Genomic DNA, 15,152 nt, shown 5'->3' on the forward strand with positions numbered 1-15,152 from the left:
GCATCGGAAATTGAGAATCGTCCAGTTCCCTTCCCAAATTCCCATGAAATAACTGCATTCCAGGCATTGGGAATTTCAAATCCTCCAGTTCCCATCCAAAATTCCCCCCAAACTATGTAATAATTGCCTTCTGGGCATTGGGAATTTTGAATCCTGCGGCTCCCTTCCTAAATTCCCATGAAATAATGGCATTTGGGGCATAGGGAATTTGGAATCCTTCAGTTCCCCTCCCAAATTCCCAAGGAATAAGGGTATTCTGGGTGTCGGGAATTTAGAATGCTCCAGTTCTCCTCCCAAATTCCCACCAAAACTATGGAATAATTGCATTCTGGGCATCAGGAATTTCAAATGATTCAGCTCCCTTCCCAAATTCCCCATGGAACTCCCATGGAATACTGGCATTCTGGACATTGGGAATTTTGAATCCTGCAGTTCCCCTCCAATATTCCCAAGGAATGAAAGCATTCCAGGCATTTAGAATCCTTCAGTTCCCCTCCCCAGTTTCTATCAAATTCCCATGGCATGGGAAATTCCCATCAAATTCCCATGGATTTCTCACCCTGTGTACTGTTGCTACTATGAATCCAGAAAAGGTATCAGGAGAAACATGGACATATTTAAAAGTCCCAAAGCTCGAAAAGTGTGTTACATCTGTTTGCCAGATGTCATTAGGTTTCAACCCTTGTGAGTTTGTACCTAACATTTGTGGCAAAGAAAGAGTCTGCTGACACTGTAAGCAAGGATTCACTACATCCCGTGCTTGTGGCAAAGTCAGATGGAATTGTTTTCCCAGTGCTCGGGCATTTTGATGGTAGAAATCATGAGAAAGTTTGGCCTGCCCTAACTTTTGTGGTATAGTGACTGTCATGGCGAGGCCATCCGCCTTCACATCACCTTCCAGTGCAGGTCCAGGCAGAGGGGTGTGTGATCCAAAGTGCAGAAGGTTGTATTGCTGAGACCTGGGAAGTGAAAAGTTGTACAGAGAGGGTAATAACAGAAAAAGAACTTTGTTAGAGACTTCCTTCAGGAATGAGTGCTGAATTCTCTCAATGATTCCTGTACCATAAAGAGAATCACAAACAATGTTAATACAGCCCAGGGACATCGCAGGGACAGCCCAGGGCATTCCTGGCATCTTCCTGGGGGTCATTCCCAGGGATATCCCCAGGACAGCCCGCAGACATTTTGGGGACATTGCTGGGACATCCCGAGGCATTCCCGGGGACATTCCCAGAGCCATTCCTGGCGACATTCCCAGGGACATCCCGGGGCATTCCCTGGATCAGTAAAATCAGGATCAGGAAAAGTGGGATTGGGAAAATCGGGACTGGGAGAAAGTTGGGATCAGAAAAGTGCGATCAGGGAAAGTGGGGTCGGGAAAAGCAGGATCAGAAAATTTGGGATTGGGAAGATCGAGATTGGGAAATTTGGGATAGGGAAAATCGGGCTCAGGAAATTCAGGACCAGGAATAGCAGGATCGGGAAAATCAGGATCAGGAAAAGTGGGATTGGGAAATTTGGGATCAGGAAAATCAGGATCAGGAAAAGTGGGATTGGGAAATTTGGGATCAGGAAAAGGAGGATCAGGAAATTTGGGATTGGGAAATATTGGATCAGGAAAAGGGGGATCAGGAAATTTGGGATTGGGAAATTGGGGCTCAGGGAATCAGGAGATGCCCTCAAAAGCCGCGTCCTGGTGGGATTTGAGGATCCACAGCCGATCCGCGAGCTGCCGCGGAGGCTGAGCCTCCTCCTGGATCCGCTGGAATTCATCGGTGCCGATGATGAGCGAGGCCAGGGGTCGATCCCTGGTAATTCTGAGGGACATGGGCCAAGATCACTGACAGGGGAAAAATATCCCAGATTTTGGGGGGGAAAAACCACCAGATTTTCAGCCAAAAAAATCCGGGTTTTTTTTTTAATATCCTGAATTTTGGAGGAAAAAAAACCCCTGACTTTTCAATGAAAAAATCCTGAATTTTGGGCAAAAAATTCCTAAATTTTGGGGCAAAATATCCTGAATTTTCAGTGAAAGAATCACGAATTTTGGGGCAAAAAATCCCAGATTTTGGCGGAGGAGGGGGGAAATAGCAGATGTTGGGGGGAAAATGTTGGATTTTGGGAGCCTCACATGAGCTCCTGGATCAGGTCCTGGAGATGACTCGGATACTTTTGGGTTTGTCCCAGAGCGAGGGCAGCGCTCTGGGGGCGGTGGTGACATTGGTGACATCATGGAGCAGCACAATGGGGCTGGAGCGGCCCTCGGGCTGTGGGAAAGGATGGGGTGAGACCCCAAAATCCCCCCCAAATTCTCCAAAAATCCCACAAAAATATCCCGTAAAAATCGCCTCCAAAATACCATAAAAATCCCCTGAAAATCCACCAAAATCAACCCAAAATCACCCCCAAACTCCTCAAAATCCCTACAACCCAAATTGCCCCAAAATTCCCCCAAATCATCCCGAAAGCCTCCAAAATCCTCCAAATCATTCCAACATCCTCCAAATTCTGCACAAAATATCCAAATATCCTCTAAATCCCCCAAATCACCCCAAACTCTCCAAAATCTGCCCAAAATCACCCCAAATCTCACCAGACTTCCCAAAAATCACCTCTGAATCATCCCCAAAATCGCTTAAAATCACCCCAAAACCCCTCCTAATCCCCCAAATGGCCCCCAAAATAATCCCAAAGCACCTCAAAATGCCCTCCATATCCCCCAAATCACCCTAAAATCTCCCCAGATCTTCCCAAAATCCCTCCGGTGCCCAGATCCCCCCTCCCCAGCCCTGCCCGGTTCCCCTCCCGGTGCCCCCTCGGTGCCCGATCCCGCACCCGGCGCTCCCCGGGCGGGCTCCGAGCCCCGAAGCTTCTGCGGAGCCTCCGCCGAGCCCGGGAGGGACCGGGGGGGTCAGGGGGGCCCGAGGTGTCCCCAGGAGGGTTTTGGGGGACCCGGGACCCCGGGATGTCCCCGGCATGGAGGGAGGCGGATCCCGGGCAGGGGCGGCTGTCGCGTGTCGCCATTGGCGGATGCGGATGTCGCGATTGTCGCCAGGCCCGGCTATGGGCAGCGGCAGCGGCTGTCGCGAGATGGCCCCAACGGCCCCCGGCACGAGCGGCGCTGTCCGCAACGTCCCCAACAGCCCCGGAGGCGCGGGGGGATGGGGGATCGGGGGGTCCCGGAAAGGACGGGGTGAGACCCCAAAATCCCCCCTCGGGACACAGCGACACCGTCGGTCCCCGCAGCCCGGGACAGTCCCGGCTCCCACAGTGCGATGGCAGCCACGACCGGCGACAGTGACCCGAGGCCGGGACTCCGCTCCCGCAGCGCCGGGGGCTCCTCCCCGGGGTCCCCGGGCCCCTCCGCCCTCCCGGTGCCCCCGGCCGGGGCTCCGCAGCAGCTCCGGGGCTCAGACGCCGCTCGGGGAGCGCCGGGTGCGGGCTTTGGGCACCGGGTGGGGATGGGCTGAGCTGGGGTGGGCCCGAGGGGCTCGGCAGCTGCCGGATCGGTGCCCGAGGTAACGGGGCGGCACCGCCACAGCTGCCCGAGCCCTTGGTCGGTGTCACCCCGAGAGGGGACAAACAGGGAGCGGCAGCTCCTTCCCCGCTGCGGGGCAGGGATGAGGGAACCAGTTCGGAAATGCAGCAATTGATCATTTTGTTCCTGTCCCCAATGGACTGAGGGAGCCCCAAAAATCCTGCGAATCCCATAAGGATCTGCTCAACAACCTGACCGGGACCCTCCTCAATCCCGAGCTCGTCAGGCAGAGCTGAACAAACAAAAACCATTTCTCCCAGTATAATCACAAAGCTGCATTTTGGGTCCAATAAGAGGGACAGGGGTGCTGTGCCCCCTGGCACTGGGGGAGGGAATGGGGAGCCCCTGGAAGCACTGGGAGCACTGGAACGAGGAGCTCTGGGCAGCCCCACATGGGAGCCCCCCACTTGTGGGCAACCCCTGAGTATGGGAGCACAGGATCTGGGGGGGAACACACAGGGAGTGCCCTGGGGCAGGGACCCGAGTGCCCCCAGTGCCCCCAGTGCCCCCAGTGCCCCCAGTGCCCCCAGTGTCACAGCACGCTCTCGTAGTCACAGGGGTCCCACTGTCCCTTGTGGGGTCCCGACAGCTCCGCGTTGGTCACTTGTGGATCCCGAGGTGGGGCAGGGCTGGGGGACACCTGTAGGGGCTGTGAGAGTGACTCCGGTTGTGGGGACCGGGGTGGGGGGGGGGGTGACACCCGTGGGTGACGTGTCCCTGTCCCCCCCGAATTCTCCCACTGCCCACTCGGTGCCCATGATGTGGGTGTTGAGCACAGCCCTCTCCTCCAGTGGGGGGTCCTGTGGGGATAAGGGAGGGTCTCAGTAGTCTGGGGAAGGGAAAAGGGGAGTCCCAGCCCAAGCCCCGACTCACCTGTCCTGGAGCTTCCTGGGTTCTGCAAGGGAAAGGGGAGGGGGTGACCGAGGCGACACCGGGACCCCTGAACCTTCCTGGGACCTTGCAGCTCCAACCACCCAGGGGTCCCCCAAATCCCCACTGCAGCCCTGATTCCCACCAGATCCCTGATTCTCCCCAGACACTCTGAGCGCCCATGAACCCTCTGGAACTTCTGCACCACCACAGGGCCCCCAACACCCCCGGTGTCCGCAACCCTCTGAGCCCCCAGAACCCCAAGCCTAGCAGGGAGGAGCACCCCAAAACTCCCCCAGGATGCCAGAAAGATCCCCCAACATCCCTGCACAGACATCCAGGAGCTCCCCAAATCCTTCAGGAGCTCCCAGTGCCACCCCAATGTGCCAAAAAGCCCACCCAGCGATGACCCTGGAGCCCAACCAAGACCCTCCAAATTGCTCCCACATCCCCCAGGATCCCCAGCCGAGGTCACTGCAGGCTCAGTGTCCCCCAGCTCAGGGGCCCTGGGTGCTGCCAATCTCTGCCCCCACTCTGGGGCTTCCCCTCACTCTAGGACCCACATCCCCCCCCATTGTCACCCACCCCGGTGGTGCCACCAGTGACAGCCCCCGATGACAGCCAGGAGCAGGAGCAGGAACAGGAGGGTCCTGCTTACATTCACAGCCACTACTGGGGACAGAGGGGACACATTGCGGTCACCTGGAAGTCCAGGGGTCCTGCACTCCCTGGTGACCCCGTGTGACCCCACCTGTGACCCAGGGTGTCACTCCCAGGGCCAGCTCAGGGCTGAGTGCCCGGAACACGCGGTGCCCGTCCTGTCCCAGCTGGTTGGTGGCCACGCACTGGTAGGTGCCCGAATGTCCCACATCGATGTCCCTGAGCTCCAGCAGGGGACCCTGGGCCACCTCCTGCCCATTGTGCAGCCAGGTGAAGGTGACAGGGGCTGAGCCCACCTGCACAGAGCAGTGCAGGGTCACGGGGTCACCTGCATGCACCTGGTGTGACAGGGGACCACGGGTGATGGTGGCATTGGCCATGGGAACTGTGGGGACAGAGACAGGGCTGGCACAAAGAAAGGTGGGATGGGGGTGCCGTGGTTTGGGTCATCTCCAGCCCAAAGGTCCTGCTCACCCAGGACAGTGACATTCATGGGGTCACTCTCGCCACGCTGTCCCCGTCACTGACCTGGCACCAGTACTGGCCGCTGTCATTGTCCTCAATATGGTGCAGCTCCAGGCAGGGGGCAGGAGGCCAGAGGTGCGCATGAGCCCTGCTTGTGCCAGGAGAAGGACGGGGGGGGCTGTGCTGACAGGGACACCCCCAAGAGCAGAACCACTATGGGGGGACACAGGAGGCATTGGGGACCCAGGGGAGGTAGGAAACACGGGAGGGGAAAGAGGGGGATTGGAGGGGAGCAGAGAAGATCCCAGTGAGCAGCAGGGGACCCTGGGAGGCACGTTGGGACCTGGGGACAATGGCAAGACCCCATGGAAAGGGGGAGAGACCCAGGCAGGGATGGGGAGCCAGACGAGAGACTGAGGAGCCTCAGGGAATGATTTGGGGTTTAGAGATGGGTGGGAGGACCCAGGGAAGGCACAGAGAGCAGAGGGTGGAGCAGGGACCTTGGAAGAGGTGGGGAATCCAGGGAGTGCTGGGGAGGACAAAGAGAGGGATGAGGGATGTGCAGGGGGAACTGGGCAGTCATGGGGGAAACCAAGAGGGACTTGGGAAATTTGGGGTGACCCAGGGAGGAGTAAAGGGAGGGATGAAGGATTCAGGCAGTGCTGGGGAAACCCTCAGAGGATGTCGGGCTTCCCTGTCCCCATCCTTGCACTCACTGTGCACTGTCACTGTCACCTGCTCTGACTCTCTCCAGTGTGACACCACCCGGCCCCCGCAGAGGTAGCGGCCACTGTGGTGCAGCCGCAGGGGGGACAGGGAGACCTCAGTCCCATCATGGAGCCCCTCCAGTTTCTTCCCATCATGGTAGAAGTACACATCTGTGAGTGGTTTGTTCTGCCAGCTCCGGCAGCACAGTGTCACCGTGTCCCCCTCCAGCAGAGCCCGTGCTGGCACCTGCAGCACCAGCCAGTCTGGGGGACAGAGGGGTCCTGTCACACCAGGGCCATCAGGAGGGTCATGATGGCACCAGGAGGCACCAGGAGCCGCCCATTGTGAGAGAGAAGTCTCCTTGCACAGGGATGGTCTGGGTTGTCCCCATAGGAGGGGACGGGCTCTGGTCACACCAGGAGGTGACCCATGGAGCGGAGCCCACCCAGAGCCCTTGGGGTCCCCATAGGAGCCAGGCTGGGGACATCCAAACCCCCCTCATCATGTGAGACTGTCACCGTAGGGCTGTGCCCGGTGCCAGGTCTGTCACACGTGTAGGTGCCACCTTCAGTGACAATGAGGTGGTCACGTCCCTGCTGTCACCAGCGCTGCCCGTCCTTGTACCAGGTGGTGGCACCAGCAGTCCCCGAGCCCTGACAGATCAGTGTCACCCGGTCCCACAGCACCACCGGCCTCCAGGGGGGCACCACGAGGAGCTGGGTGGTCTGGGCACCTGTGGGTGACAGGGGACACCAGCCTGCCAGGGCCAGTGTGGGGCTGGGAACAGCGGGGTGGGGCCATGGCATCCCCTGAGGACTCACCAGCGAGGCCGAGGGGCTGGGCTGGAAGGGAGAAGGGACAGGGCTGGGTGGGGGTGACACCATGGGGACAGAGGCACAGGGGCATGGGGTGTGGGGGATGTGCCCAAAGTGTCCTTGTGTGACATGGACCCCTTGGGGACAGGGACACTGCGGCCACCCCTTGCTCAGGCAGGACATGGGGACACTGTGGGCACCCCTGAACTGGGGATGTCACAGCTACCCCGTGCTGGCACAGGTCACCCCCACCTGCCCCATGTTGCCTCCCCGAATCCCTGACCCCCTGTTATTGTCCCCACATTCCTGTCTCCCTTCCCCTGTCCCCAAAGCCACCCCACGACCCCAGTCACCTCATGCGCTGGTTCTGATGGCCTTAGGGACCTCTGGGGACCCCACAGCCCCCCTGTGCCCCCTCCCCTCCCTATCCCTGGGGTGTCAGGCCCATGCCCGGGACACTCACCCCACAGGAGCAGCGCCACCTTCCCGGCCATCCCGGTGTCCCCAGCCATGTGCACTGGCTGTCACTCACTGCCGGGGGTGGCTTTCCCCTGGGTGATGGCTCTTTGGATGAAGGGGAATGAAGCAAGGTCAGGTCTTGTCCTCATGTGTTGGTGGCTCCTGGTGGGGACAGGGTGGCCACAAGCACAGGATCATGGGGATGTGTCTGTGGGGACAGACTGTGGGCAGGTTGGGAACGGGATGGGGACAAGGCTGGGTGGGACACAGCGGGACATGGGGTTCCCACGAGTGGGGGATTTGGTGGGTTTGGGGACCCAGGTATGGGTGTCCAAGGGAATGGGGGGTCCCAGGGATGGGAGGGGACTCAGGGATGGGAGTCCCAGGGGAAAGTGGGCTCCAGGGATTTGGGGCCATGGGATGGGGACGCTGGGGGAATGGGGGTCCCTGTGGGAATGGGGTCCTGGGAGAATCAAGATCCTGGGGGAAGGAGGGTTTCAGGGGATGGAATGAATTGGAGAGGGTTCCTTGGGAATGGGGTCCTGGGCCATGGAGGTCCTGGGGAATGGCATTACTGGGATGGGGGTCCCAGGCAAGGTGGGACATAAGGAATGGTGCTCCCATGATTTGATTTCAAGGGGAATGAGGGTGCCAGGGATGGGCAGTGGCTGGGTGAGCCCATGGGTTGCAGCTCCTTCCCTGGGTGCTTCAGATTTTTTGGTGACCCAGAGCCACGACAGGCCCCACAAGGTGCCAGCAGCCTGGGGATCACCCCACACAGATTTCGAGGGGCTCTGGGTCTGTGCCCCCACAGCTCCCAGTGACTTTTCCTCTCTTTATTTCCATTTCCATCATTTTATCCCTCAATTTCACAAGACCTCAGTTCATGCCTTGATGATCCTAGGGGACACCTGAGCAGGGAATGGGCTGGGAAAGCCCAGGGTGGGGGAAGCAGGGGTGAGGGGTCTGCAGGGAGGGCTGGGGAGGCTGTGGGGGATGGGGAGGTCCAGCTTTTACCCCCCACCCCCAAACCACATTTACTTTCTCTCTCCTGCAGAAGGAAGAGGCCGTTTGACACCTTTCTCACACGGGGGTGGGTTCTCTCCTGGGGGGCACATCCAGGGGGCTCCTGTCCTGTGCTGGGGGGAATCCTGTCCCAGGGGGGACATGGGCTGGACATGGGTGTCCTGTCCTGGGGCATGGCAGCTCTGGGGGACTCCAGACTTCTCCATTCTTGATCCTCCCCTGCAGGATCTGAAGAAGCACAAAACACAAAGAGAGCCCAAGCAGTGGCTCTGAGAGTGTGGAAGGATAGAATGTAAGAAAATAAAGATACTGCAGAAAGTAGCCTCACACCTGAAGAGTTGCAGCTGTACTAATCACCAAAGATTAAGAACAAGCCTGCCCTTAACAGGCCACAGCTCTGTCTAATGAGAACACGAGTGCTACAAAAGAGTGAGTTAGCTGGGTAAAGAGAGTTGGTGTTTTTAGCTCTGCTGTGAAGATGAAAGATTCAGTACTGCTAGGAGCTCCCCATAAGAAATCACGAAGAAAGTATGGGAACCTTTGCAATAAGATGACAACATGGAGGGCTTTTGATGGTTTTTCAGAGTGGGGCTAGCTGGAAACCCCCCCCTGCAGGGGCCGCTCTGAGGCAACCAGTCCAAAAGGTGATCATGTGTTCCTCTTGGTAAGGGAATGAGAGACCCAAGAACTACTGCAAAGACAACAACAATCTGCAAGTTTGCAAAAGGAGCGATTTCCCCTCCTGCGTCCCGCCCGAGGCCGCCATGGCCCCTGAGGGGATGGAGCTGGAGCGGGGCGCCCCCTGCTGGCCGGGAGTGCTCCCTGCAGCGCCCCCTGCTGGCCGCGGTTATAACTGCCACAAAAACCAACAGCGCTGAGCGGGAGCGGAAGTTCTGGGTTTGTGTTGTTTCTTCTGTCCTGCTTTATAAATTTCCCAGTAAAGAGCTGGTATTCCTTTTCCTACACTTTTGCCTGGAAGCCCCATCAGTTTTGAAATTAAAAAGATTTTTAGACATGGGTCTTCCTTCCATTCCAGGAACGCTCCCATTTACCTTGGCAGATATTTCTCATTTAAACGAGTTGCCAACTCCAGCCAGGATTCCAGCCTGGATGGGAAAGGCAACCCAAGAGCAGAAACGGTCAGGGACTTGGCCACCTCATGCTCTGCCTTTTAAGCCAGTTGGGCCAGCAAGGGCCCTCTCCATAGCTGGCACTTCCTTTCACCCGGCCCCTGAGGAGCTGGCTTTGGCAGAGTGTCACACTGTCCCCAATGTGCCAAGGCTGACAGACTGATGGACAGACGGGGCCCTGTCTCACCAAAAGCAAGGCCTGACCCACCCCTGCCACATGGAGCTGTTCCAAAATACCTCCAGACATCAAACTTTTCCTGTCTCTGACACCCACCCTGTGCCATGGCCTTATCCCGACTGCCCTGGAAAAGAGGGAGACTCTGGAACCCCCACAGGGCCTTTCTGACATCCTCGTGGAGGGAACAGGGCAGAGGAGGATTGGGGACAGGGTACAAGAGAATCCAGAGCCTCCTGAACGCCACTTTGGCCATCAGAGCAAGGATGGTCCAGGGCTCTGCAAGATTCCTGTGGTGGAGGAAACGTGCTGTGGGAAATGTCTGGGGTTTGTTCCTTATTGGGGGCTTTCCCTGGAAATTGCTCCTTCTGTGATCCTTTGGACTCTGAACCTTGTTGCTGTTTGTTTTATTCTCTCTCGTTGCTGTTTCAGCAAATTGTTCATCTTTTAGCTCTTTTGGGATCTTTGTGCCCCCACGGGGAGCAAGTGGGGCAGTTTTTAGTGGCAGCACAGACATGAGTGGGTGCCCATGGGTGGGGACCCCCAGTGCCCCCAGTTCCCCCCAGTGTCACAGCACATTCCCGTAGATGTCACCGGGTTCCCGCGGTCGCCCCTGGGGTCCCCGCAGCTCCGCGTTGGTCACCTGGGGATGCTGGAGGGTGGTGGCACGGGGGGACGCTGCGAGAGACACGGGCTGTGGGATCTGGGTGGGGTGACACTGGTGGGTGACGTGTCCCTCTGCGTGTGTCCCCCCTGTACTCACCCCCTGCCTTCTTGGTGACCACGACGTGGGTGTACAGCACCTCCCCCTCCTCTGGGGGAGCCGGGGGATCCAGGGGCGCCCTGAGGGAATAAAGGGGATGTGGGGGAGAGAATGGAGAGCTGTGAGGTGGGGGTAAAAGGGGACTCATGTCAGGAGCCCTTCACCAACCTTACCTGGTGCTTCCTGGCAGCTGCAGAGGAAAGAGGGGAGATGTGAGTGGGGGATCACAGGGCCCTGAACCCTCCCAGGATTCCTGACCCCCCACGGGACGCTCAATTTACAACAGAACCCTCAAGCATCCCTGAAGCCTCCCAGAATTCAGGAACCTCCCCAGTGTCCCCAGCCAACTCAGCCTCAAGAACCCAAAGCCCAGCAGGACAGAGACCTCCTAACTGCCCCAAGGGCCTCTGAGAGAACCCCCAGCATCCCTGCAGGACCCTCCAGCACCTCCCCAAACCCTAAAGGACCCCCAGACAATGCCCCAATTTTGGGGCTGTGGGTGCTGCCCAATTAATGTCCAACACTGGGGGCCTCTACAGCTCCCTGGGACACCTGTGCCCCCATTGTCACCCACCCACACGGTGCCACCACTGCCAGGCCACAATGACACCCACGAGCAGGAGCAGGAACAAAAGGGCCCCACTGACCCCTGCGGCCACTGCAAGAAACAGAGGGGGACACATCAGAGTCACCCATGACCCCAGGGGTCCTGCACTCCCTGGTGACCCTGTGGGACCCCACCTTTGTTGCAGTGTCCCCGTGGTGTCACCTCCAGGGCCAGCTCAGGGCTGAGTGCCTGGAACACGCGGTGCCCGTCCTGTCCCAGCTGGTTGGTGGCCACGCACTTGTAGGTGCCTGAATGTCCCACATTGATGTCTCCAAGCTCCAGGAGGGGACCCTGGGGCACCTCCAGCCTGTTCTGCAGCCAGGTGAAGGTGACAGGGGCTGATCCCACCTGCACTGAGCAGTGCAGGGTCACAGGGTCACCTGCACGCACCTGGTGTGACAGGGGACCAGGGGTGATGGTGGCATTGGCCACGGGCACTGTGGGGACAAAGATAGGGCTGGCACCTGGTGAAGTGGGATGCGAGTGCCGTGCCATAGGTGGGGTCACTCCCAGCCCGAGGGTCCCGCTCATCCAGGACAGTGACATTCATGGGGTCACTCTCGGCCACGCTGTCCCCGTCACTGACCCGGCACCGGTACTGGCCGCTGTCATTGTCCCCAATGTGGCTCAGCTCCAGGCAGCAGCCGGTGCCTGGTGGTGCCCCCGAGCCCTCCTGGTGCCAGGAACAGGACAGGGGACCTGTCCCCACGGCCACCATGCAGCTCAGAACCAGGCTGTCCCTGAGTGCCATCTGTCCTCCGGGGGGCTGTGCTGACAGGGACACCCCGGAAGCAGGACCCCTGCGTGAGGGGAGGACAGCAAGTGACAGTGAGGGACCCAGGGGGGTGGTAGGGGAAGGGCAGGGAGACGCCAGTGAGGGAGAGGGGGCGCAGAGATTGGTGGGGCTTGGAAAAGAACCCTAAGGGACACCTGGAGGAGTGGGGGGATGACACCAGGGTGGGTATGGGGACTCAGGGAGGGAATGATGTGACCTGGGGAATGTGTGGTGACCTCAGAGTGAGATGGGGGGGATGCTGGGAGGTGTGAGGGGGCTCAGAGAGGGATGGGGAGACACAAGCCAGGAATGGGGGGGCGTGGGGACAGACCCGGGGCAGGGATGGCAGGACATGGAAAATGTGTAGGGGTAGGATGGGGGCATCCCTCTAGGGGTGGGGGACCCTGAGAGGGACATGAGAAGGGAGCATGGGAGCAAGGGTAGGATCCGGGAAAGGTTGGGGCCACAGGGCAGGTGTCTGGAATGACTGGGCATCCCCTGAAGGCCTGGGAGAGCTGAGGAGGCTGTGGGGGCTCCCCGTGCCCATCCCCGCACTCACTGCGCACCGTGACACGGAGCCGGGCGCTGCTCTTTTGCACAGCACCCCCCTCGGAGTGCAGCTGGCAGCTGTAATTCCCCGAGTGGGAGACCCTCACGGCGGGCACCAGCAGCTGCAGGGACCCCTGCAGGCCCCCCACCACCTGCCCGTCCCGGTAGAACACGTGCAGGAGGGGGCTCGGGGCTGCAGGGGGCTGGGGGTGCTGAGGCAGCTGAGAGTCGGGGGGACCCCTCAGAGTGCTTGGGGGGACCCTCCAGCACCGGCAACAAGAAGAGCTCTGGGAAGGAGAGGGGAGGGGGATTTGTGAGCCTGAATCCCTGGCGAGGGGCTGTGGGGGTGTCAGGGTGGCAGCTGTGGGGTGCTCACCGTGCCCTGTCACTGTCACCGGGGCCGAATTTCATGACCTCCCTGACCACCAGGATTTCACCAAACCCTGCAGCTGTAGTGACTGCTGAGGTGCAGCTGCAGAGGGGACAGGGACAGCTCGGTGCCATCACGGAGCCCCCCTGGACGCTTCTCCTCATGGTAGAAGGACACCGAGGTGACCGTGCAGTTCCACCAGCCCTGGCAGTGCAGTGTCACCGTGTCCCCTCCAGCAGCGCCTGTGCCGGCACCTGCAGCACCAGCGGGCCTGGGGGACAGAGGGGTCCTGTCACACCTGATGGCACCAGGACCCTATCCTGGGTTACACCCAGTGCACCAGGGGTCCCCAGTTCCCACATGGTTTCCCTGACACTAGGATACTCTGGGATGTCCCCATAGCAGGGCACAGGCTCTGGTTACACCAGGAGGTGAACTATGGAGTGGAGCTCACTGAGAGCCCTCGGGGTCCGCTGGGTGCCAGGCTGGGGACAGCCAAACCCCCCTCACTGTCTGAGACAGTCACAGGGGGACTGAGACTGATGCCAGGTCTGTCACACGTGTAGGTGCCACTCTCGGTGACAGTGAGGTGTTCAGGTCCCTCCTGCCCCCAGCGCTGCCCATCCTTGTACCAGGTGGTGGCACTGGCGGTCCCCGAGCCCTGGCAGGTCAGTGTCACCCGGTCCCACAGCACCGCCGGCCTCCAGGGGGGCTCCACCAGGAGCTGGGTGGTCTGGGCACCTGTGGTGACAGGGGACACCAGCCTGGCAGGGCCAGCGTGGGGCTGGGGACAGTGGGGTGGGGCCATGGCATCCCCTGAGGACTCACCAGCGAGGCCGAGGGTCTGGACTGGAAGGGAGAAGGGACAGGGCTGGGTGAGGGTCATGGGGACAATGTGGACACCCCATGTTTGCACACGTCACCTCCACCAGCCCTACAGCACCTGTCCCCACAGCCATAATCCATGGCCCTGTGCCCATCATCCCATTCCAATGGCACCTGTTCTCCCGGCCCATCCCCATGCAACATGGCCCTTGTCCCTGTCCCTGCATCCCTGTTCCCCTGTCCCTGTCCCCACAGCTACCCAAGCCCCAAGGCTACTTCTGCCACATCCTTGTTCCCACATCTCTATCCCCCTGTTCCTGTCCCCACATCCAGTTCCCCTGTTGCTGTCCCTAAAGCCACCCCACAACTCTGGTCACACTGGGCTCCATGCCCTGCTCTGGCTCTGCTGGCATTGGGGACCTCAGGGGACCCCACAGCCCCCCTATGCCCCCTTCCCTCCCCATCCCCGGGGTGTCAGGCCCGTGCCTGGGGCACTCACCCCACAGGAGCAGCGCCACCTTCCCGGCCATCCCGGTGTCCCCAGCCATGTGCACTGGCTGTCACTCGCTGCTGTGGCCACCGCTCCCCTGGCTGGCGGCTCTTGGGATGAAGGGGAAGGAAGCGAGGTCACGTCTGTCCCCACGTGTAGGTGGCCCTTGGTGGGGGCAGGGTGGAGACGCTGTGGGACATGGGAGGCAGGGTGGGACATGGTGGGGACATGGTGTTGCCAGAATCTCAGTCTAAGGCTGTGTTGGGAGCCAGGGATGGGTGTTCAGGGGAATGGGGTGCCCAGGGATGGGGTCCCAGGGGAATGGGGGTCCCAAAGATTGGGTGGACTCAGACTTGGGAATGAGGGTCCCAGAACAACGTGGCCTCCAGGGATTTGTGATCATGGGATGGGGGCCATGGCATGGGAATGCCAGGGGCAAGGGGGTCCACGTGAGAATGGGGGCCCTGGGGAAATCAAGGTCCCCAAGGGAAGGGGTGTCCCAGGGACTAGAATTACTGGGATGGGGTTCCTTGGGGTTGGAGATCCTGGGGAAATGCAGTCCAGGGATGGGGGTCTCAGGGAAGGAAAGACAGAAGGAAATTGGGTCTCAAGGTTGGGGTCCCAGGGGAATGGGGATGCCAGGGATGGGCGGTGGCTGGGGGGGTCCTGGGGGTCACAGCTCCTTCCCTGGATGCCTCAGATTTTGGGGTGACCCAGGGCCCTGCAAAATCACCCCTGGGGTGCTCATTTCCTGGCCAGGCATTGCATGGGGGTCCTGGGTAGCTCAGCCTCTGTGTCCTCCCCTGGCCCTGACTTTCCTCTCTTTATTTCTCTTTTTTCCTTATTCTCCTTACTTTTTGCCATGTCCCCTCACCCCTGGTTCCTGGCTCAGCAATCCCGGGGAGCACCTGAGCAGTGAATGGATTG

At 59.7% G+C, this 15,152-nt stretch overlaps 1 pseudogene; it reads right to left on the bottom strand.

Annotated features, from left to right (window-relative positions):
- Positions 1 to 1,666: 1,666 nt before the first annotated feature.
- On the bottom strand, positions 1,667 to 14,265 carry LOC139604562 (Fc receptor-like protein 3; annotated as a pseudogene).
- Between the last annotated feature and the right edge of the window lie 887 nt (positions 14,266 to 15,152).

This window comes from Agelaius tricolor, unplaced genomic scaffold (genome assembly GCF_023055355.1).
Source record: "Agelaius tricolor isolate 1412-34295 unplaced genomic scaffold, bAgeTri1.0.p SCAF_52, whole genome shotgun sequence".
Lineage (NCBI taxonomy): Eukaryota > Metazoa > Chordata > Aves > Passeriformes > Icteridae > Agelaius > Agelaius tricolor.